The 25,014-nt window shown below is 40.3% G+C and overlaps 1 protein-coding gene and 1 non-coding gene across 4 annotated transcripts in view; both read left to right on the top strand.

The window, feature by feature from the left end:
- Positions 1–25,014, top strand: part of JARID2 (jumonji and AT-rich interaction domain containing 2) — a 285,213-nt gene that overhangs the window by 24,892 nt on the left and 235,307 nt on the right. The gene's annotated exons all lie outside the window — the stretch shown is intronic.
- Positions 3,054–3,180, top strand: LOC139004711 (small nucleolar RNA SNORA54). The gene has a single exon (XR_011470548.1). It is a non-coding gene; the product is annotated as a small nucleolar RNA SNORA54 (small nucleolar RNA).

Below are 25,014 nucleotides of genomic sequence, written 5' to 3'. Positions count from 1 at the left end.
ACTGATGAATAGACCAGTGTCCAGTCTGGGTCCAGAAATGAACTGTTGTCACTTCAGACCTGGATTGTCAGCAGAAAGGGTGCTTGTATGATTTACCTCACATATTGGAGATAGGTAAATTTAATATTCTGTGACATGACCTTAAATTGAGTTTTGCAAGGAGATTGATTAAGCTTCATCCCAACCTTTTCATTTTTTTCCTGAGAAGTTATATAGAAGTGTGTGTGTGTGTGTGTGTGTGTGTGTGTGGTTTTATTGTTGTTTTTTAACACTAGGAATATTTTAAAGGGAATTATACTCATTCCTTAGTACTTCTGTAGATATAGCATTTCTTTCTTCAGACAGAGGAAATAGTTTCCTCAGGATGTTGGGGATTTGTGTATTTGGTCCTAATCATTTGTTAGGTAGTCTGAATATCTCTTCATTTCACAGGAATTGATATTTTAAGAAGCTGAATGGTTTTGAGTCCTGTCAAGCTAATAGGTTGTACAGCTAGAACTTGAAAGGTTACTTTGGACTTGATAGTGACTGTGTTATAGAGGCATTGGGTTCTGGTTTGGGTTTTTGCTCTGCATGTAACTTACTTTGCCTTTCCACAGTCGAGTTTTCCTTAGTTGTGAAGTTGTGTGTGATTGGAACATGATTTTTGTCTTCCTAGACTTACCTTTTTTTGCAGCCTGACTTCTCTTTTACTTTATTCAGTTTTAATTCTACACATATGTATTATCTACTTTATATATTCCAATTATCTATACTAGGTGTACCGGTTAATAATGCGGATTTTTTTCAATAGATGGAGTTACACATATGTTGATATATATGTGATTTGATATGTATGCTATTTTGTTTTGTTGACAACAAGCTTCAAAACTTCATATGTCAAATTTTCTGAAGGTGTTAACATCATAGATATTTTTACACTTAAAAATGTCGAATTTCGTGCTGAAAAAAAGAGCATTTGTGGAAAGTTTTAATTCATTAGTTTATTTTGAAGAAAAGCGCTGCTGAATACTTCAGGAAGCTTATGGTGAACATGCTCCAGCTCAAGATACTTGTGAATACTGGTTTAAATGCTTTAAAAGTGATGATTTCGATGTGAAAGACAAAGATCATCCAGGTCAACCGAAAAAATTTGAAGACTAACAATTACAAGTATTATAGGATGAAGATGCATGTCAAACTCAAAAACAACTTGCAGAAAGATTAAACGTTGCTCAGCAAACAATTTCCGATTGTTTACAAGCAATGGGAAAGATTTTAAAGGAAGGAAGTGGATGCCACATCAGCTGAACGAAAGACAAATGGAAAACCGAAAGTCAATAAAATGTTGCTTCAACAGGACGAAAGAAAGTCTTGCATCTAATTGTGACTGGCGATGAAAAGTGGATTTATTTGGAGAATCCCAAACGCATTAAATCATGAGTTGATCCAGGTCAACCATCAACATCGACTGCAAGGCCAAATCGCTTCGGAAAGAGGACAGGAAGGTGTGGTGTATTATGAGCTTCTAAAACCAGGTGAAACTGTTAATACTGATTGCTACCGACAACAAATAATCAATTTGAACCACGCTTTGATCGTGAAACGACCAGTAGACACGGCAAAGTAATTTTGCTTCATGATGACGCACCATCACACATTTCAAAACCGGTTAAAGACATCTTAAAAGATCTTGCCTGGGAAGTATTAACCCACCCACCATATTCACCAGATCTTGCTCCTTCAGATTACCACTTGTTCCAATTGATGGCACATGCACTTTCTGAGCAGCATTTCAAAACATACGATGAAGTGGAAAATTGGGTCTCTGAATGGTTTGCCTCCACAAATTACTTGAAAGATGGGGGAAATGTGTAGCTAGTGATGGACATTACTTTTAATAAAGCACTTTTGATGTTTCTCTTGAAATTATTGTGTTTTCTTTGATTATAAAATCTGCATTATTAACCCATACACCTAGTATATTAAAAACCCAGTGACCCGAACGGCAGAATGACCGGTCACTATGACGGGCACTGCGGCAGCCAACCATCCTGATCCGGGCCCCAATTGGCCCCCTCCAACCACCTGCAGGCCCTCCCCCTGGCTGTCCCCCCACCCCCTGGGCATGCTGGCCCCCCATAGGCCCCGATAGGGGGAGGCCTAGCTGGCCAACCTCCCAGGGTCCTTCTGGCCGGTCAGCTGGCTGGCCCCCCGATAGGCCTTGATCGCTGGCCAGGCTGAGGGACCCCACCTGTGCACGAATTCATGCACCGGGCCTCTAGTATGCATATATTTTACTCTAGTGGTATGGAAGGACATGAGGAGGGAAATCCAGGATTGAGACCAAATATGAGGGTTTTAGACCAGTGATAGGAATCGCACAGGGATTGTGTTAAAGGGGATCTTCTCATTCAGCAGTCAGAGGTGGGGCCTGAAATTCTGCATTTCTCCCAGTCTCTCTGGGGATCTTCCTGTATCAAGCAAGGGTTTAGGACTAATTTTATTCTTGTGGGTAGTTCGTGCAGTGGTTCTCTTCCTCTTCTCATGTCTTTGTTCTAACATGAGTAGCTTCGTTACCAAAGATCTCCTCTACCAAAACATTTCTGAACTACCAGAGACTGAAGATCATGGTAGTCATTCTCCCACAATTGAATGATGTTTAAAAACAGTGATGGGCCCTAGCCGGTTTGGCTCAGTGGATAGAGCGTTGGCCTTTGGACCAAAGCAGTGGTCGCCAACCTTTCAGACCTCAGGGACCACCGGTTGGCGACCGCTGCTCCAAAGGTTTCCTTAAACCAGCCGTTGCCAAACTTTTGGACCTCACGGACCACCGGTTGGCGATCACTGGACCAAAGGGTCACTGTTTCGATTCCAGTCAAGGGCACGTACCTTGGTTGCTGTCTCCTCCCTGGCCTGGTCTCTGGTTGGGGCTCATGCAGGAGGCAACCAATTGATGTTTCTCTCTGTCTTTCCCTTTCCTTTCCACTCTTCCTAAAAGTCAATGAAAAAATATCCTTGGGTGAGGATTTACAACAAAAAAAGTTAAAAAATAAAATAAAAACAGTGATGGGAAGCACTGTTCGTGACCTGTTAATCTTGCTGTGGCTAACGGGTTCCATTCCAGTGCTACAGCAGTCCCAGTGAACCGTGATTGACTGACTGACTGGTGGCTCTCAGTTTCAGGTCTTGGAGACAAGCATGGGGCGAGGGGAGGGCGGAATAACACAACAGCCATGATGGGGTTGTAAAATCTAAGCCGTGCTTGAAGAAACCTCTTTTGGCCCAGTGTCTTGAATGCTCCTCTCTGAGGACCATTCACTTCTTATTCTGGAAGGAAGCCTGGTGTTGTTTCCTTACAGACAACTAGTTATAATGCACTGTCTGTATAGTGTTATACATTTCCTCAAACTCTGTCATGTCTCATTTGGTAAACACAGAGCAGTCACAGGAATTTCTGTGTAGAGTCCTTGCTGTCTTGCTGGTTTCTATCCAGAACTCATGTTGAAATGATGAGTTTATGCTTGTATGTCTTTTAAAAAAAGGAAAATTCTCTATTGGAGTACTTTGATCAAAAACATACCTAAAAATAAATGTTTTATGTACAGTATTTTACCTATTCAGGTCTAACCACAATCCTGTGATGTGGGCATTTTTTCCCAATTGCAGTTGAGGAAACAAGGCTATTCAAATCTCCCCCCTCAGCTGAGATTTGAATCCTAATCCTGTTTCACTTTGAAGGTTTGTGCTGTCTTCCCCATCTTGGCAGGAGTACTGCCTCCAGGTTCTGCAGCTAGATCCCTGGGCTTCAATTACGATTCTTGTCATTTACTTGATCTCCTAATTTACTTAATCTCTCTGTGTCTCAGTTTCCTTATCTGTTAAATGGGGGGCCTAAGTTTAGTATCTGTGCCAAATAATTTGGAATGTCTGGCACTTCCTGTGCATTTGATTTCTATTGCGATTTTATTGCTACATGTCACTGAATTTATAAACCCAGCTCCCCCTTGGTCCCACCTCCTACTAATGTTTTGAAAAATTATTCTCCCAAGTGTTAAACAGTATCTTAATGATTTTTCTCTCAGGTTAAAAGGTGTGATAGGTTAAGAGATTGCATTTATGTGTTGTTATCAGCATTCAAAATAAAACCTATTAAGTGGCTATTTATGGAGAAGGAAGTTGGACTATTCAGATTCGGTGCTTACTGGATTTTGTGGGTTTTTATTTTTACTCGCTCAGTTTCCGGGGGTGGAGGTGGGGAGGATCCCGCCTAGAAACATTGAAACTTCCTCATATTAAGAGTAACTGCATGTCCTAGTCTTCCCCACACTGCTGTGCACTGATGTCTTGAGACTATTTTAAAAAATATTTTTTATTTGCTAACAATAATGAATACACATAGTGGGTTCTCTCTAAACATATATTGAGTTGAATAGCCAAATGATTAAAGATTTATAAATGGGATGGATGAGTGTTTATAATCTCCTTCTGCACATGTTCTCACTGTGCCTCCTCTGGGACAATACAAGCCCTTACTTATAAAAGTAAAGAAGTGATCTTCAAATAATGATTGTGTTCTTTGCAAAGTTGTTTCTAAGGGCATTTTTTTTGAAGCATGATATTTAGAAATTAATAGGATCCTGCATTCCTAAAGATCAATCTCATTTTGTGGGGATACTCACTGAAGAACCTATTGGTTTCATTTTTTTCCCCCCTTCTGTATTTCTCCAAGTTTTTCTGTTCTTTTTCCTTTCTTAGTTTTTAAAAATAAGGTTTTTGGACATTATGAAATATTATTTTTTGCATTTTATGAGACTTTTGGGGATAGCCATAATGTTTTTGTGTGCTTCTGTGGAGGTGTAAGAAGAACCCAGTGGATTTTTGCCTATTAACTAGAAAATTAAGTGATTCTTATTTTCACAGAAAAGCTAAAGGTTTCTGTGTATTATCTAGTATTTTGTTCTGAAGAAACATGTTCTATTTGTAAGACAGGACGTGTGTGGGGAAAGGGCAGTTCAGCAAGCATTGTCAGATTCTCAGATCCAAATTAATTCAGATAATTGAACACAACCTTAGTAACTGATGTCTCCAGAGTGCTTTATTATATATCAGCCCAGGAGATGAGAGGGAGGTTTTAGAACTTGAATTTTTATGTATAAAAGGGTGATTTAGAAGACCAGAGCCAGCAATTCGGTTGGCTGACTTTTGCATCTGGGTTTTTCTCTCAGTGCTGCTGCTTGGCTTCTTTAGTCTTTCCTGCATCTAAGGAGATTTTAGAGGTTCCCGCTTCTCCTTTCCTGTTATTTTCCACTCTACCACCTATCACATCAGTGGGACCCTTAAAAAGCTATTGGGGGAAAAAAAGCTATTGAGAATCTGATGGTCTAAAGCTCCACCTGCAGTTAGAAGCCGGATGGCCTTCTGGAATGTTCTTTCCACCGAGGCTGGTAGGAGTGTCCTGGCTGACGGAGGTTAGGCCTTTATTGTTTTGCTATTTCTAGAGAGGCCACTGCACTTCAAGAGGTTTTTCAGGCTTCCCATTTTGTCTGTTAGAATTAAAAATGGGTTTTGCTGGGTTACCTGGGTTTCTGACTTGAGGTCACATCGGTGGGTGCCAGAAGAGAGAGAGGCAAGAGGTGTGCAGGAAGCAGGAAGAGCTGTCATATCTGCCTGTGAGGTGTCTATGTTCCCAGGATCCGGGATTGGAAAGCACAATACAGGGGGCAACAGAAAGACTGGCCTTTGGGGTCAGAGGCAAAGACAAGAGCAAGTTGAAAAACTACCCTGACCTAGAATATGGTTATATAGATAGGCCTTTGGGTCTTTGGGTTTTTTTTTTTTAAAGGCTGTGTGCTGTGCACAGCTGATTTGGAAAATTTCCTACATACACAGCTTCTTCATTAAATACTGATACCGGTTAATTCAGAATCGCTTGTAATTGGAAGCAGCTGCTGTTTCCCAGTTGACTAGGTGTTGGAGTCAGATGCTTTGAATTAGCTGGACTTAGATTATTCATATTTTAATTAAAGTCCGTTTTATCCCCCCAGTCTCTTGCCTCTCCAGTGACCAGGATTTTACAGTAATACATTTGAAATTACATGAGTATCCCAGTAGAAAGGCATAATGTAAGTTGAAGGACTTGCAGTTGATTATGGTCTTGTATTATTAAAGAGTGAATTTAACTGCTTTGCAATTTCCTTTTCTCACCCTCTGAACCTTGCTTCTGTAGTGAAGGAAAATTTCATTCCATTTAGAAAAGTTGAGACTTTTGTCCCCTTTCCTCCTCTTGGGACACAGGCATATTAGCTTAATTGCTTGTGTCACTACTACAGGGAAGGTGCTGCATGAAGTGGGACACACAATTTTCTGCTACTTTTTGTCTAATGGGGTTTACAAATTAAGCTGTGAATAGTGGGGCTTTGGGGCAATGGGATATTTTCTTAGAAGAAAAAAAGGTTAACAAGTGCTATGGTGAGGCTGTTTATTGCTACTGTGTGGAAACAGAATGTTTAAGCAGCTTGTAGGAAAAAAGATTGCCTTAATTTTCTGAAGAAAAGTTAGAGGGAAATTTGCCTTGCATTTCTTTCTCTATGATGCTAATGAGGAAGAGAGGCTATGCTGGAAGGAGTTGAACGGATGTTTCCTTCTTTCCTTTCCAATTTAAGGTACCTAACTTGACAAAAGTTTGACTTGATAAATGTCCTACTTAATTTAATTTTGTGTTAGTCCCTCTCCTCCCCCTGAGTGTCCAGTTTTGGCTGACTTGCAGAAAAACCAGGACAGTGCAGAGCCATCAGATTTTGTACACCTGTTACAATGCTTAAGCATTCTACGTGGCCTGGTAAATTTAACAGGGTGTAGGAGACATGATCTTTGTCAAAAAAGGAGTGTAAGGTGTCCCTGGAGAGACAGAGCATATATCTGTCAGTACATTTAGGGAATTATGTAAATCACTGTCAGTGTGTTCTGAATGATTTGGCATTGTTATGTACTCAGCACTGGGACAGCCGAGGGAGAAGGAAGAAGTTCTAGGGTTGGTCGGCTGTGTGGAGGTAGAATTTTACCATTAGCAACCATCAGTTTGTTCTCTGTATCTGCATCTGTTTTTGTTTTGCTTGCTTGTTTGTTTTGTTTATTTTAGATCCCACATACAAGTGAAATCATATGAATTATCACTTGGTCCATTACCCTCTATGTTGTCAGAAATCAAGTGTATTACCGTTATCTCCTTTCTTGCTAATGTATAAAAGCCTTTACAAACACTACTTTATTAAAATTCTGCTGTCATTCCTTTGGCTCTCCCAGTACAGTGGTACTTAAATTATATCGTTATTAATTTGCACTTGTGTTGATTGGTCATTATTGGTGCTGCACCGCCCTCTAACTGCCCAGCTGTTGTCATAGTTACCTTTTTTTTTTTTAAAGTTACTTTTCTGCTCAACTCTTTCATAGCCCTCTATTGCTTATGGTATAAAAGCTAAACTTTAAGCATTACTAAAACCCTTTTTTAGATCAATCTTATCCCAGTCTCCCCTTCTACATCAAACATTCCTGTTAATTTTCTCTCTTTTCTTTCAAGGTCATGGTCCTTTAAGGCTGTGGTTATATTGCCCATTTCCTTCTTCCATTTCACCACTGGTTGAACTGCTGGGCCCCCTACCACAAAGGTTCCACTTCAGTGAACACTCTGTTCTTCCACCATGCATGGCTAGTGAGCATCTATTGTGTGCTGGGCACTGGGCCTTGTCCTGGGAGACCAGCATGGGTGTCAAGGCACTGTGTTGTGTTGATAGACAAATACCTGCATGGCTTATCCTTGGGTCTCTGGTACTTGACAGTCAGGCAGAAAATGTTATCCTGATTTCCATAGAAACCCATATTAACCCTAGGTTCATCCAGATGAATTTGATTAAATCCCTTCCCCCAATTTCTTATATTGTGCAAAAGTTCACTAGAGAAGGTGAAGGGACAGTATGATGAACACCTGGGCACACATCACCTAGAGCAGGGGTCCTCAAACTACGGCCCGCGGGCCACATGCAAATACAAATATTGTATTTGTTCCCGTTTTGTTTTTTTACTTCAAAATAAGGTATGTGCAGTGTGCATAGGAATTTGTTCATAGTTTTTTTTAAAACTATAGTCCGGCCCTCCAACGGTCTGAGGGACAGTGAACTGGCCCCCTGTTTAAAAAAGTTTGAGGACCCCTGACCTAGAGTCTAGACCTAGGTTAACATGTTGTGTGTGTGCATTATCCAGTGTCTACTTTCTTCCTCCCAGATCGATGGCTTTGGAAAGTTTGTCTTGGTTATCCATTGTAAAAGGATAAAAATAAACATGCTCCTTCTCCTATTGTAGCATTTCAGTAGTAATAAAAAAATAACTTCAGTGGTTTTGGTTATTTTCTGCCAAAGTAAATGTTGGCTCTCTTTCAGCTGTAGTAATATAGCTTCTCTCAATTTGTTCAAGTTAAACTAAAGCAGGGCCAAGTTGAGAAATTAGTTTCTTGTTTTTTCCCCCCTTTCAATTTAGGAAAAAAATTAGATTTTGGATACTCTTGTTCCTATAATCCTCCTGGTTTTCTCCTCCTGAATTAAAAAAAGATCATGAATTAGCTGTCAGTGGAAGAGACAAAGATTCGATTGTGCAGTATTTATAGAAGGTGGTTGTGATAATCTTCAAGTAGGGTGTCTGAACCTCTATTAAGGGTAGTTAATTCAGCAGTTTCTTCTGAACAATAAATGCTAAGTACAGGGCTATAACCCTTTGGTTTTAACATGTGAGTTTTGCTTTTCTGCATTACCTGTGTATTACCTGGAAATCCAAGTGATGTCAAATCATGCCACCATATATAAGTGATAACTCAGTATTATTATTATGTACTACCTGGCATTTGGAAGACTGATTTGGGGGTATATTAGAGAGTTTTAAGGGTGTCAGTGTTTGATTTTTGTCATTGAGGGAGAGCTGAATGTGCTATGCATTTGGGAGGTGGCTTCCAGTCAATCTGTACAAAGACTTGGAGGGCACACATGGGCTTACAAAATGCCAGGTGGCCTGCAGAGCCATTTGGGTTTGCCCCAGATTGTGTGTCACTTCATTTTGATTTACATGGTACCAGTAAGAAATAATTTTGTGTCCGAAAGAAAAAATAATGCGAATATATACTGGTATATAAAATTCAAATTCAAGATCAAATTCTGATGTTTTCAGAGCAAAATATGCAGTCCCACCCACTTTGTCCCATTCAATCTACTTTCTGTGTATTTACATTCATATTTATGTAGATAAATATATAGGGTTTTCTTTTTTGTCTTGTTTATATAAATGGAACGATGGAGTCACGTGTGATTTGGCCTTTTCTCACTTAACTATGTCCTGAAGCTCTTCCCATGCTGTTCTTTTTCATGCTGCTTGGCATCCGGCAGCTGCAGTGTGCTGCAGTGTATTTAACTACTTCCTTAGGATTCGCTTCCTAGAAGAGTGCCTGGCATTGTAGAGGCAGTCAGTAGACATTTAGGTTGTTTCCACTGTTTAGTTTACTTAAAAATAGATTTGTTTTCGTACAACTTTCACACATGTGGGCATATTGGCATAGGATTGAATTGGAAGTAATGAGTTCAAGGGTACATGCTCAGCTTTTATAGTAGGAAGGGATTTTTTTTTCTTCCTAAAAGGTTTAATCAATTTACCACCCCCAACAGTGTATGAAAGTGTTTATTTCCCTTCCTTCTTGCCAACACTTGGTATTATAAAGCGTCTTTAGTTATTTTATTTTTTTGTTAATACTCACCTGAGGATATTTTTCCATTGGTTTTTAGAGAGTGGAAAGGGGCGGGGAGAGAGAGTGGGAACATCCATGGAATTGAACCTGATTTGCATTTCTTTGTATTGAACATTTTTCATTAGTCTATTGGCCATCCATGTTATTTTTGTTCATAACCTTTGCCTATTTTTATATTGATTTGTTTGTCTTTTTCCTACTGCTCTTTGTCAGAGATCTATGTTCTGGACATTAATTCAACAAATTGCAAATATTTTCTCTTAGTCTGTCCTTTATCCTTTAATTGTGTTTATAGTGTCTTTTCTTATAGAAGTTCCTTATAGAAGTTTTAAATTTTTTTTTTATTTCAATTTTGTTTTCCTTTGTGGGTTTTGGGTCTTGCTGAAGTATGCTTTCCTGATCTCAAGAATATGAAAATATTCTCTAAGAAATTCTCTTTATTATTTCTCATCTAGTTAAATTCCACCCTCCAATTTTTTAATCCTCTCTACATTCTTCACATTAGCCACTAAAATGGTATGAAACCTCAGCTCTCTGGAATCTTCTAGTAATGACTTCTGACAAATATATTTTATGGATACCTTAGGGTTTATCTCGACCTACCTACCAAAATAGGAGTTAAAGGGGTCAATAGCTATTGCACTGTTGTTACATACATCAAAGATAGAAAATGGATGAAACTAACAGATAAAACTAGGATAAAATAGCTTTCATTGTGGTCAGATTTGCATTGGTAAGAGTCACTTTGAGGACTGGCTCTGAGCTTTTTGCCTAGATTGAATTCAATGTAGCTTGCCTTTTATCTGTTGTTCATATTTACCATCCATCAGATTTCTTTTAAGGGATAGAACTGCTTTAAAAGCATTTTATTTTAGACTCCCCTCTTCCTGAGTCTTGTTGACACTTGCTACTTACTGTTACCCTGAATGTGTTCTTAAGTATATTTTCATCATGCAATTAATTATGAGAAACCAGTTAACTAGGCTTTTACTGTATAAAGTAAAGCTAAAAAGTCCCTGATTATGGGACTGGGCCTCTGGGATAAAGTGTCATTACTTTTGTGTATGAACTTTGAAATTACTTTTGATTCCTCAGAGACCTTTTGTTTATTTTCTACTTTTCTAACATATTCCCTAATAAGTGAGGCTATAAGATAACTGAATTCTAGAAAAGAAGGCAGTGTCCTGTGTTTATAAACTTTTGCCTCCATAAAATTCATATTGCAATAAGACAATTTGGAAAGTCTTTGGATTCTCTTATAAAGGAATTTTTGCTGTAAAACATGCATTATGTATCACACTTGTTTATTAAAACCCACTGTAATGAAAGAACAGCAGATTTATGCTGGTTTACTCGGCAACCTGCAACTTCAGAAGTATAACTAGGATTATTGGTTATACTAAGTTTGGAGTTTCTCTTTTTAGTATAGTTTTTATATTCAAATTACTGTTTTCTAAAAGTGCTGGTCTCTAGCATAATGGCCCACCAGAACCACAACTGACACTGGAACTCGTTAGCCTGCCAGTTCATTTCCCTGTACCTATCTCATCTTCGATGCTTGCCCCTTTGTCCTTCGCCCATTTCCTAGATGGCAGTGAAAGGAATCTCTTACCACCTTAAAACCCTCCGGGGGCCTCCCATTGTCCTTAGCATTCGTTGGGCATTCTGGCCTGATTTTTGCAGCCTGGCCGTGGTGGCTCAGTGGTTGAGTGTAGACCTATGAATCAGGAGGTCATGGTTTGATTCCTGGTCGGGGCATATGTCCAGGTTGCAGGCTCCGTCCTGGATTGTGCAGGAGGCAGCTGATCAATGATTCTCTTTCATCATTGATGTTTCTATCTCTCTCTACCTCTTCAGTCAATAAAGATATTAAAAAAAAAGAACATTGCAGACCAGTCCAGGCCTGGTGGCTTAGCTGGTTTAGGCATTGTCCCATACACCAGAGGTTGTGGGTTCGATTGCCAGTCAGGGTACATGCCTAGGTTTTGTGTTCCATCCCCAGTCCAAGTGCATATGGAAGGCAACCGTTAGATGTTTCTCACTCTTGCTCCCACTCCCTCTCCCCCTCCCCCTCCCCCCTCTCTCCCTCTCTCCCTCCCCTCCCCCTTCCTCTCCCCCTCCTCCTTCCTCTCCCTCTCCCTCTCCCTTTCCCTTTATTTCTCTCTAAAATCAATAAGCATGTCCTCCAGTGAGGATTAAAAAAATAAAAGAACATTGCAGGCCCAGGGGAGAAGAGGAGTAAAAGCACAGGGCTTAGAGCAGCATGTGTCTATCTGTGTGTGTGTGTGTGTGTGTGTGTGTGTGTGTGTGTACAGTTGCTGGAGTAGAGATCAATGCAGGGCATGGAAGGAGGTGAGGTCAGAAAGTTAGAACTTACTCCTGTCAGTAATCAAGAGTCAGTGAATCATAAACTTAAAGATGTTTAAGCTGGGGTAGTGGTGAACTGGGGGTGGTGGTGGTGGCTTCATTGTCACTGTTAGGGCCTCAACCTGATTTTTCCTAACGAGAATTGACTCAGGGGGAGTGAGGTTCATCTGGGATACGTCTGGGAGCTTGGGACAAAGGGAGGATCCTGGAGCTGAAGTTGTTTCAAGGGAGAATGTAATGAACTTAGAGAACCCTTTCTGTAGGCTGGATCAACACAATTTCTTGGAAGAAGAAACCTAAAATTGCTTCAACTATTTAGGTAACTGGAAAACACCATAACAGATAACTAGAACTTGCCTAGCATGGTCTTTTGTGAATTCTCCGGATATAGAACCATCCCTTTGTCTTATGCAGACTTTTGGTATGACCAGATGTGCTATTTCTAATTGTAATAAAGTTTATTTTTTTTTATTTTTTATTTTTTTTAATATATTTTATTGATTCCTCTACAGAGAGGAAGGGAGAGGGACAGAGAGCCAGAAACATCGATGAGAGAGAAACATCGACCAGCTGCCTCCTGCACATCTCCTACTGGGGATGTGCCCGCAACCCAGGCACATGCCCCTGACCGGAATCGAACCTGGGACCCTTCAGTCCGCAGGCCGACGCTCTATCCACTGAGCCAAACCGGTTTTGGCTGTAATAAAGTTTATTTTATACAAAAAGTAAGATTTTCAGAAATGAGAAGAATTAGCACTTTTAATTGAAAGTGTGTGCGCACGTGCTTGCGCGCGCACACACGCAACTTTTTATTTAATTATTTTACTCTGGCCCTTAAATGAAGATTGTGTGATCTAACTAAGTAAACTGACTGGCTGCCCAGCCAGTGTGGCTTGGTAGTTGAGTATTGTCATATGAACCAGGAGGTCATGAAGGCAGCGAGTGGATCAGTGATTCTTTCTCATCATTAATGTTTCTATCTCTCTCTTCCTCTCTGAAATCAATAAAAAAATATTTTTAAACTGACTGACTGTAGGATTCCAGAGACAGGCATGCAGTTTGCCATTCTCAGCTTGTGTAGTTGAATGTAACTATTTGGTGTACCTGCTTTGTGGTGTAATGAAAATAAAGTTGGTATTGCTGCAAGTCTTGGTTGTGAGGAGTTTGCCCTATGATGACAAATAGTTTAATAGTTTCATCACTGAATAACTCTTTGGCTGTTTAGGGTTTTATATTTAAAATATATTTTATGTCTTATAAACACACAAAAGAGGGACCACTTCTGCCAGACTGGTGGACCTCTGTTTTTAGGGAATGTAAATTGGTGCAACCATTATGGAAAAACAGTACGGGGGTTTCTCAAAAAATTAAAAACTCCCATATGATCCAGTTACTCCAGTTTGGGGTATTTATTCAAAGTAAATGAACAAACTAATTTTAAAAGATATCTGCAACTTCATGTTTATTGAAGCATCATTTAATACACACACACACACACACACACACACACGTATACATATATATATTTATTGATTTTACAGAGAGGAAGGGAGAGGGACATAGAGAGAGAAACATGGATGAGAGAGAAATACTAGGGATCAAGCCCGTAACCCTGGCATGTACCCTGAACAGAAATCGAACTGTGACCTCCTGGTTCATGGGTTGATGTTTAACCATTGAGACAACATCAGCCGGCCTATTGAAGCACTATTTACCATAGCCAAGAAATGAAAACCTAAAGGTCCATTGACTGATAAATAGATAAAGAAGATGTGGTGTACATACAATGGCATATTATTCAGCCATATATAGAATGAACTCTTCCCATTTGTGACAACATGGATGGCACTTGAGGACATTATACTGAGGGAAATAAGTCAGACAGACAAATACTGTATGATCTCTCATATATGTGGAATCTTTTGTATAACAAAAAACACAAACCCAGCTTATAGATACAGAGAACAAACTAAGAGTTGAGTGGTAAGAGGTATAAGTGGATGAACTTTTGTGTGTGTTTTGTTAAAAAATTAAAAATAAGAGACCTAGGGGGAAAAATGGACACTTATGTAATACCCTTTGTAATACTTTAAGCAAAAAAAAAAAAAAAAAAAAAAAATAAGAGACCTGACGTGGATAAAACTTCCTAACAATTTGGACAAATAATTAGGAGATACAAGGATGAGTGCACAAATCTCTTCACCCTGGGCTCCAAACAACCCACAAGCAAAAGAGGAATCACTTCTGTGAGATCTGTGGTTTTTTCGTCTTTTGAGAGATTAGAACTTCATGTAGAAAGGTGTTTTTCATTCAGTCTCCTTCATTTTCTGATCTTGCTTCTTTTCAGTCAAAAAGTTTTCTTCTGTCCCTTTTAAGTAATTTAAGAATAACAATATCTTTGTCAGTAGCAATTTTGTAAGTGGCTTTGTCAGTAACATATTTATTAGTTTGAAGTAAATGGTATTTTTTTATTATTCTTGGCATAAATTACTGCCGTTTGGGCATTTGTGTAGTGTACATTCTAATGGTATCATTTTTGGAGTATTGTATTTGAGCTTGCACATTTTTCCAGAGAAGACAGCAGCAAATCTTTTTTCTTTTTTTAAAAAAAATTTTATTATTATTTAATCAGAGAGAAAGGGAGAGGGAGAGAGAGATAGAAACATCAATGATGAGAGAATCATTGATTGGCTGCCTCCTGCATGCCCCCCAATGGGGATTGAGCCTGCAACCTGGGCCTGTGCCCTTGACTGGAATTGAACCTGGGACCTTTCAGTCCACAGGCCACAATGCTCTATCCACTGAGCCAAACTGGCTAGGGCAGCAGCAAATCTTTATAAAGCAGCGATACTTCAATATCCTCTCATATTTCTCAGCATTCCTGGTGACTTTCCCCCCACCTCTCTTCTTTATACATTTTTTCCTTAGTTTTTGTGGTATGCTTTAAAGCGTATCTTTAAATGAAATGTTACAAAAATAGCACAAATATTTTTTTGATTTTTGCCATTTTATCATATCCCTCTCCTTCCACATACTTATGAAATTCTGAACCATTAAAGGTAAGTTACAGACATAGTTGTCCCTTATTCCCAAATACTTCAGTATATATTTTCTAAAAGTAAGAATGTTTTCTTTAAAAAGAAACCACAGTACAGCTCTGCCCGGTGTTTCTCAGTGGTTAGAGCATCGGCCTGCCCACCAAAGGGTGGAGGGTTCCATTCCTGGCCCTGGTTCGGAAGGCAGAAGACAACCAGTTGATGTGTCTCTCTCACATTGATCTCCCTCCCTCCCTTCCTCCCTCCCTCCCTCCCTCCCTCCCTAAAAATCAATGGAAAAAATATCCTCGGGTGAGGATTAACAAAAAAGAAAAACAAGAAAACCACAGTACAGTTAACAGTGAGAATATTAATACCAGGAGCCCTTTAAGCTGTCTCTGGTATCTCTGTAACTGTCCTCATCATTCCTTGACTGCTTCCTGTGTTTCTGACACCTCAATGTGTGCCAGGCTTATCTTGTACTTTCCTAGCCCCTTAGGTATCTTGACCATTTTACGGTTTTTCAGGTATTGTAAACGGTTTTCTTTTTTTAAATTAAAGTTCATTTTCCTTCTGGTTTACACTGCAGTATTCATAGCACCTCAGGCGTGGTTTTTGTTCAAGTCGTGGCTACCTGCTTACATCCTATGACCATGAATTCCTCAACTAAATTAAACTAAGGCATCTTCATAGGTGGTGTTTTTATGTATTTATTTTTTTTCAGCTGTCATCCACCTACTATTTATCTGCTTAGGCTTTAAGTCACACCCTTTCCCAGAATCTCCTCTCCATGAGCACACAAATCTGGTTAGGTTAGGGATATTTGGCCCCCAGTAACCCGGGTTGGTAGTTCGGTTCATTCTTTCTTTCCTCTTGACCATGGCTGTGGCAGAATCCTTTCCATACAGCACTCTACTGATCCTTAAAATTCGGCAGTGCAGGTGGAAAAACTCAAGTTTTAGATTATTTAGTGAACCCTATATTTTCTCTATAAATGTTACATGTTACTGTTTTTTCCTTTTTTTAAAAATAAATTTTATTGATTTTTTACAGAGAGGAAGGGAGAGGGATAGAGAGTCAGAAACATTGATGAGAAACATCGATTAGCTGCCTCCTGCACAACCCCCACTGGGGATGTGCCCGAACCCAAGGTACATGCCCTTGACCCTGAATCGAACCTGCGACCCTTCAGTCCGCAGGCCGATGCTCTGTCCACTGAGCCAAACCGGTTAGGGCTGTTTTTTCCTTTTGAAGAGCTTATATGTAGTACAGAAAATTTAGAAAGTAGAAGACCAGAGAAATATATATATGTGTGTATCTACACTAATAAAAGAGAAACATGGTAATTAGCGTACGACCGCTACCCTTCCCATTGGCTAATCAGCATATCTTTATGCAAATGAACTCTCAGCCAAGATGGCGGCCGGCAGCCAGGCAGCTGGAAGCGAACATGAGGCTTGCTTGCTCCAGTGACTGCAGTCTCCAACATTCCCCGGCTGACTTGCCGGCCTCTGAGTTGCAACTCTAAGCAACTATGTGCTATGTTGCAAATGTAGAAGCTAAACAAAACCCCAGAAACCAGCTTTCAGCCTGCTGGGATCTCAGAGCTGAAGTTATACATTGTTTCGATTATGGAACGGCAAACAAACCAGATACGAAGCCTCAGAGCTAGAGCCAGAGCTAAAGCTGGCCCAGAATAAAATTAAAAAAAGAGAAAAAAAAGGAGCGGTTGGGAGCTTCAGTCAACAACCGCCAGCCTGAAAGCAGCCCTCAGCCCCTCACCCAGACTGGCCAGGCACCCCAGTGGGGACCTCCACCCTGAAGGGTGTGTGACCAGCTGCAAACAGCCATCATCCCCTCATCCAGGCTGGCCAGGCACCCCAGTGGGGACCCCCACCCTGATCCAGGACACCCTTCAGGGCAAACCAGCCAGCCCCCAGGCCTCTATCCTATATAGTAAAAGTAATATGCCTCCCAGCACCGGGATCAGCGGAGCCGCGAGGCCTCTTGGCACCAGATCAGTGTGACAGGGCAGCGCCCAAACCCCCTGATTGCCCTGCAGCTCTGTGTGTGACAGGGGGCGGGGCCACAACCTCCCTATCCGCCCTGCTCTGTTCGTGACAGGGGAAGGCGCCCCAACCCCCTGATGGGCCCTGCTCTGTGTGTGACAGGGGAAGGCGCCCCCCCCCCCCTCCCCCCCCACAGGCCCTGCTCTGTGTGTGACGGGGTAGAGCCATAACCTCCCCATCAGCCCTGCCCTGAGTGTGACAGTGGCGGCGCCCCAACCCCCTGATCGGCCCTGCTCTGTGTGTGACAGGGGGCGGTGCCCTAACTCCCGTATCGGCCCTACTCTGTGCGTGACAAGGGGGAGCTCCCCAACCCCCTGATTGGCCCTGCTCTGTGCGTGGGGGTGGCGCCGCAACCTCCCCATTGACCCTGCCTTGAGTGTGACAGGGGGCAGTGCGCCAACCCCCCAATCGGCCCTACCATGAGCGTGACTGAGGGTGGCATCGCAACCTCCTGATCCGCCCTGCTCTGTGCATGACAGGGGGCGGTGCCCCGACTCCCCAATCAGCCCTGCTCTGAGCCAGACCAAGGGCTGCACCTAGGGATTGGGCCTGCCCTCTGCCACCCAGGAGCAGGCCTAAGCCAGCAGGTCGTTATCTCCTGAGGGGTCCAAGACTGCGAGAGGGCACAGGCCGGGCTGAGGGACCCCCCCCCCCCCCCCCCCAAGTGCACAAATTTTTATGCACCGGGCCTCTAGTATATATATATATATATTTATTTTTTTAAATATGTTTTTATTGATTTTTAGAGAGAGAAAAAAGGAGAGGGAGAGAGAAACATCCATTGCCTGCATCCTACATGCCCCCTACTGGGGATCAAGCCCATACCAGGCATGTCCTCTGACCTCTTGGTACATGGGATGATGTTCAGCCCACAGAGCCACACTGTCCAGGACTGGGGAAATAGATTCTTTTTTTTTTTTTTTCTCTTGCAGCTGTCATTTATTTATTTATTTTGTTTTATTGCTTGAAGTATTACAAAGAGTATTACATATGTCTCCTTCCTCCCCCACCCCCCCCCGCCCCCTTGACATTCCCCTGGCCTCCCCTACCCCCCAGTGTCTTATATCCATTGGTTATGCTTATATGCATGCATACAAGTCTTTTGGTTGATCTCTTAGTGCCCCCTCCCGCCCCCCAACCCTCCCCAGCCTTCCCGCTGTAGTTTGACAGTCTGTTTGATGCTGCTCTGCCTCTGTATCTATTTTTGTTCATCAGTTTATAATGATTTTTATTATCCATAAATGAGTGAGATCATGTGGTATTTTTCCTTCATTGATTGGCTTGTTTCACTTAGCATAATGCTCTCCAGTTCCATCCATGCTGTTGCAAATGGTAAGAATTCCTTTCTTTTTACAGCAGCATAGTATTCCATTGTGTAGATGTACCACAGTTTTCTAATCCATTCATCTGCTGATGGGCACTTAGGCTGTTTCCAGATCTTCGCTATGGTAAATTGTGCTGCTATGAACATATGGGTGCATATATCCTTTCTGATTCGTGTTTCTGGTTTCTTGGGATATATTCCTAGAAGTGGGATCACTGGGTCAAATGGGAGTTCCATTTTTAGTTTTTTGAGGAAACTCCATACTGTCTTCCATAGTGGCTGCACCAGTCTGCATTCCCACCAGCAGTGCACGAGTGTTCCCTTTTCTCCACATCCTCTCCAGCACTTGTCGTTTGTTGATTTGTTGGTGATAGCCATTCTGACAGGTGTGAGATGATACCTCATTGTTGTTTTGATTTGCATCTCTTGGATGATTAGTGACTTTGAGCATGTTTTCATATGTCTCTTGGCTTTCTGAATGTCCTCTTTTGAAAAGTGTCTATTTAGGTCCTTTGCCCATTTATTTTTATTGGATTGTTTATCTTCCTTTTGTTAAGTTGTATAAATTCCCTATAAATGTTGGAGATTAAACCCTTATGGGTGATAACATTGGCAAATATGTTCTGCCATGCAGTGGGCTTTCTTGTTTTGTTGATGGTTTCTTTTGCTGTGCAGAAGCTTTTTATTTTGATGGAGTCCCATTTGTTTATTTTCTCTTTAGTTTCCAATGCCCTAGGAGCTGTATCGGTGAAGAAATTGCTTCGGCATATGTCTGAGATTTTGTTGCCTTTGGATTCCTCTAGTATTTTTATGATTTTCCGTCTTACATTTAAGTCCTTTATCCATTTTGAGTTTATTTTTGTGTATGGTGTGAGTTGGTGGTCTAGTTTCATTGTTTTGCATGTATCTGTCCAATTTTCCCAACACCATTTATTGAAGAGACTGTCTTGATTCCATTGTATGTTCTTGCTTCCTTTGTCAAATATTAATTGAGCATATTGGTTCGGGTCGTTTTCTGGATTCTCTATTCTATTCCATTGATCTATATGTCTGTTTTTGTGCCAGTACCAGGCAGTTTTGAGAACCGTGGCTTTGTAATACAGCTTGATATCTGGTATTGAGATCCCACCCACTTTGTTCTTCTTTCTCAGGATCGCTGCAGCTATTCAGGGTCTTTTTTTTTTATTCCAGATGAATTTTTGGAGAGTTCGTTCTAGGTCTGTGAAATATGCTGTTGGTATTTTAGTGGGAAGTGCGTTGAATTTATAGATTGCTTTGGGTAGTATGGACATTTTAATGATGTTGATTCTACCAATCCATGAACATGGTATGTTCTTCCATCTGTTTATGTCTTCCTCTATCTCTTTTTTCAATGTCCTGTAGTTTTCTGAGTAGAGGTCTTTTACCTCTTTTGTTAGGTTTATTCCTAGGTATCTTATTTTTTTTGGTGTGATGGTAAATGGGATTGCTTTTTTAGTCTCTGTTTCTGTAAGTTCACTATTGGTGTATAGAAATGCCATAGATTTCTTGGCGTTGATTTTGTATCCTGCTACATTGTCGAATTCATTTATTAAGTGTAATAGTTTTTTGATGGAGTCTTTAGGGTTTTTTATGTACAATATCATGTCTTCTGCGAATAATGACAGTTTTACTTCTTCTGGGAAATAGATTCTTAATGTTCTCTTACAGTAATCCAAATCTGTGCACAAATAGATCTAAGACAGTTAGACCATATTTACAGTGTAATAACTCTTTAGCAGGAACTTAGTAACCAAGAGATTTTGGGGGAGATATTTAATTCAATTTTTTCTTCATATATAGCAACAGAAAATGATGTAACCAGAGTGTAATCAAATCTAATCATAACTATATTTGAATTCTAGCTCAGGTGATTTTTTTTCATTTTGTTTATTTGCTTTATTAGATAACTTCTTATGACTCTCTTGTCTTTTCCGAGTATCTTTATTGATAGTACAAATAAAACAGTATTTTCTTAAAAAGTGACTACTGCCCTTGGTTAGACAATTTGTAATGAAGTGATAGTTCTGCTACGGGTCCTAAGAGTTCACTACTAAAACAAGAACTTTGATATTCCACAAGTTTCTCTAGTTATGTTTTGTTAATAATGTTCTGTTTGTAAAATTGAAACAGTCACCATTTATTCATATATTACTTAGTAAAACATCCTCCTTACAAATAAAGACCTGAATCAAACCACCAACACAATCGAATGAGACAAGATAGTGTGTATGTTCTGAGAAAAGATATTCTGCTTTTGGAGGTCAAGAGGAGGAAGCTTCAGCAGTCAAATGATTTTGGGGTACTAGGATTCTTTTTTAGAAAATTACAATGAACATGAACAAATCTAAAGGAAAGAAACCTGTTTAAATCCAACATTTCTCAAACTTAATTGATCAGTCAACCACAATTTTGAGTAATATCATGGACCTAGGGTTCTCTGGAACCCACTTTGGGAAAGACCAAAGTATCATAAAGCACACCAATTATTCTAATTATGCCTCTGCTGACAACAACTAATTTGTAAAAATGAAGGTGTCAGTAGGGTAACTAAAATTTCAGGTTTCTCTACAGCAGAGGTGCACTTGAGCTCGACAATAGGGAAGAAATGGCATTGATCTCAGTGTGGGTCATGAGGAAGAGGGTCTGCACACTGATGAAATACTTTCTTTGGGAAAGATAGTAGGGCAGGCAGTTTTAGAGGCAACGAAAACATTTGTCCTACCTTTTTGTCATGTTCTCTTGTGCTTTATCTCATTAAGTTCTTAAGCTCTCAGAAGTTGATATTATCACCTGTTCTAGAGTAAGGAATTTACAGTTTGGGTAGGGGAGTGGAGTTGGAATTCAAAACCAGGTTGACCTGCATTCACTTAGGCCTATAAGTGGAAACAGAGCAAGTCCTCCCAGCTCTGCCAAAACCTGTGATCTCTGTCTTCAGGTGCGCCCCCCCCCCCCCCTTTTTTTTTTTTGGTTAAACCTTATCCGAGGATATTTTTTCCATTGATTTTTAGGGAGAGTGGAAGAGAGAGGGAAAGACAGAGAAAAACATTGATGTGAGAGAAACACATCCATTGGTTGCCTCCTGCACAAGCCCTGACCAGGGCTCAGGCCTGGAAGGAGCCTGCAACCAAGGCATGTTCCCTTGACCGGAATTGGGTCTGCAAGCCGAAGCTCTATCCACTGAGCCAAACCGGCTGGGGCTGGGTTCCCTTTTGTTCCAATGCACTGTAGCTTGGAGGCCACACAGATCGCCCCACTGCAGTTTCTAGAGCAGTACTCATTTTTTCGGAAGTTATTGAGGCAACCTTGCTTCAAAGCGGGGAGGCGTGGGTGTAGGCAAATGAGATAAGATATTCAGTATTGAATCATTTTTTTCTGTTCTGACTTGCTTGCCTTGAGGATGAGTGCTTAGTGTCCTCTTGATGTTCACTTTTGCATTCTGCCCTTTAAGAGGACTGGAGTTCTGTCTGGCCACCACCAGGATCTCAGGCCCTGTGTGTGTGGGCTGCGGAATAACTATTGAATTGTCTAACATACCCACCTCTTTATACCACCTAATGTTTCTGATGTCTCCATTCCCAGAATTGAAGATATGCCTGAAATGCGATTTCAAGTTAGTCCAGTGTTTGTGAGAATAAATAATTGATTCCAGAGTACGTTTATTTATACCTCAACTTGGGCTTGGAATGGTGTGGAGCTGTTATAGGCAGGCCGAAATCTGTTGGGAAACTCTTCAGCTGTGAAGGTTTCCTAATTTTTTGACTGCTGTTTCTTTCCTCTCATAAGCATTTGAAATCCCGTGCTTAAAGAATCTTGATCTGAAATACAGGGTGTCTCAAAAAATCTATACACATAGGTCCAATTTTGAAAAGGAAATGTATTTTAATAAACACTGCCTTTATAATTATTCAGTGTGTGTATACATTTTTGGGGGACACTCTATCAGCGGTTCTCAACCTTTGGGTCGCGACCAACGGAAAACACATATAGCATATCAAATATTTACATTATGATTCATAATAGTAGCAAAATTACAGTTATGAAGTAGCAACGAAAATAATTTTATGGTTGGGGGTCATCACAACATGAGGAACTGTATTAAAGGGTCGCGGCATTAGGAAGGTTGGGAACCACTGCTCTATATACTTTCAAGGAAAGATGCATAATGTATAAAGTTTCTCCACCTTAAAGTGTTTAAGATTGGATTGGTTCATGTAGGCAGTTAGGGAAGGGGGAGGGCCTAGAAGCAGAAAAGATCCTTCCACTATTGATTGGGTAAGTGACATTTAAGGTTAATTCCATGGAAGCGTCTGGGTTTGCAAATGACCTCCTTCCCCTCTCATCTGCAGCTTCCTGAGATACTGTGCTTGTTCTGAGCTCATTCAGAGTAATAAACTGCACCCGTAATTCATGAGCTTGCAAGGCCTTCTGTAATCGCTTGCAGCCAGGAGAATAATGACAACATTTAAAATTACAGATCGCTCATTTTGGACCCTTTCTCTTTCAAATTATGAATGAAATTTATGAGCCAATTACCAGATGGTAGAGCCTCTTTGCAAAGACCAAGCACCCCCATGTTTTTACTACTGCTGTTGCTTGTGTTTGTGTTCCTGTGTGTGTGTGTGAGAGAGAGAGAGAGAGAGAGAGAGAGAGAGAGACAGAGACAGAGAGAGAAAGAGAGAGAGAGAGAAAGAGAAAGAAAGAAAGAAAGGGGCCAAGAAGGGAGCAGAGAGAGAGAGAGAGAGAGAGACAGAGAGAGAAAGAGAGAGAGAGAAAGAGAAAGAAAGAAAGAACGGGGCCAAGAAGGGAGCAGGCAATCCTCCCCTGGTGTTCCCAAAGCTCTCATTCTTCATTTGAAATAGATTTTACAGAAGGACTCTGTCAGGGTTAGAATTGTCATTTGTTATCAGCTAGCTCGTGAGTGAATTTTGGTAGCCAGGAAGCCGAATATATTGGGTGAGAAGATTCTGGATATAAAAGAACAAGATTCCCTACAGAGTCTCTCTTCAAACTGAAGACTGAAAAGCAAACATGTAAAGCAGTGTATAGGTAATCAGGTTTTCAGTAACTGTTTCTGAAATGACTATAATTACTCAAATTCCAGGCCTTTAAAAATTCCAAAGGAACAGCAGGGTCAGGAAAGGAGGCTACACATTTATAGGATGTGATTTGAGTTAGCCAATTGGAACTTGAGTTCTTTTTTAACTTTAAAATTGTTTCTCTTTTCAGAGACTGGTAAGAGTGTTAGCATCACTTTAATGCATTTAGAAGTTAGACCATATTAATCATGGACTTCTCACTTTCTGTCATGAGTTCTGGACATTTTGGCTTGAAATCAGTCATCAGTGTGTTCCTTAGATGTTTACAGAATCTTGTTTATATCTCTTTCTAGCCCTCTCACCCAGGTTTTATCTGAGTGATTGGAAGTGACATTTATTTATTGACTATGGAGGCTAGATTACACTAATGGATAATTGCAATCCATCTCCCATTGTGAGAGCATAACATTAAGTGAGGGAATGTTGGTCAAATTTTATATCTATTATAGAATTAACTCTACAGCCTGAAAGTCTTTAAGATTGGTTTGTATGGGATGATTCTGTTCTCTTTCCTATTGTGGTTTGGTAGAATAATAAATGCAGAACTATAGTTGTCCTGTAAGTATATGAAACATAAGGGAAATTGCATGTATACTTGAGTATTAAATTCATATCAGGAAATGAGGCTTCCTTCTTGATGTGTTGGACACATTCTATTATTAGCCTGTGAAGGCAATGTCTGGTTTAGTGATTAGCGTTGTAATAAGGAGAGTTTCTCATTTTTTTCTGGAGTAGTTAAAATTTTGATTAATGTATATTGTCAGTGTTGGTGAATTGTATGTTTGTGTTCTTTTTGGTCCTGGTAATTTAAGAATATGTACTATCTTTGAAGGGAAAAATGTTTTATAACTCTTCCTACATAGAAGAAAAAGGTGATGCCTTTTGATCTTTTGTATGAAAGATGATTCATGACATCCAAATCATTCATTTTACAGTTATTAAAAATGTTTTACTTTACTGGTAAGAAGGATGAAGAAAGCTGTTCACTGCAGCTTTAGTAGCTAAAAACCTAATGATGTACCAGTAAGTTCTTTTTTGGCCTTGACAGGATGGTTTATGTATATGCTTTATAATGATTTAGCATAGTTACTGTATATGTTTCTTTACTCTCTTTTCCATATTTTCTTATTTTGCCTGTTTCATTGATTTCATAGTGATCCATTTTTAGTAACTGGGAATTTTTTATATGCCTGAAACAGGGTTTCTTGCCCACTGTCCGAGGTTGGACAATCTAACAGAGGATAACAGATAACCTCAGTCAATAATAAATTTATTGTGATTACAGGATTTCTGTTAATTTTCAAAATAGGTGACAGTTGTGAACCACAAGGAATTTTCA

Source organism: Myotis yumanensis, unplaced genomic scaffold (genome assembly GCF_028538775.1).
Source record: "Myotis yumanensis isolate MYYU_CA2020_CCGP unplaced genomic scaffold, mMyoYum1.0.hap1 SCAF_2, whole genome shotgun sequence".
Classification (NCBI taxonomy): domain Eukaryota; kingdom Metazoa; phylum Chordata; class Mammalia; order Chiroptera; family Vespertilionidae; genus Myotis; species Myotis yumanensis.
The sequence above is the reverse complement of the archived record's forward strand: the minus strand, read 5'-3'. Positions and strand labels throughout refer to the sequence as shown.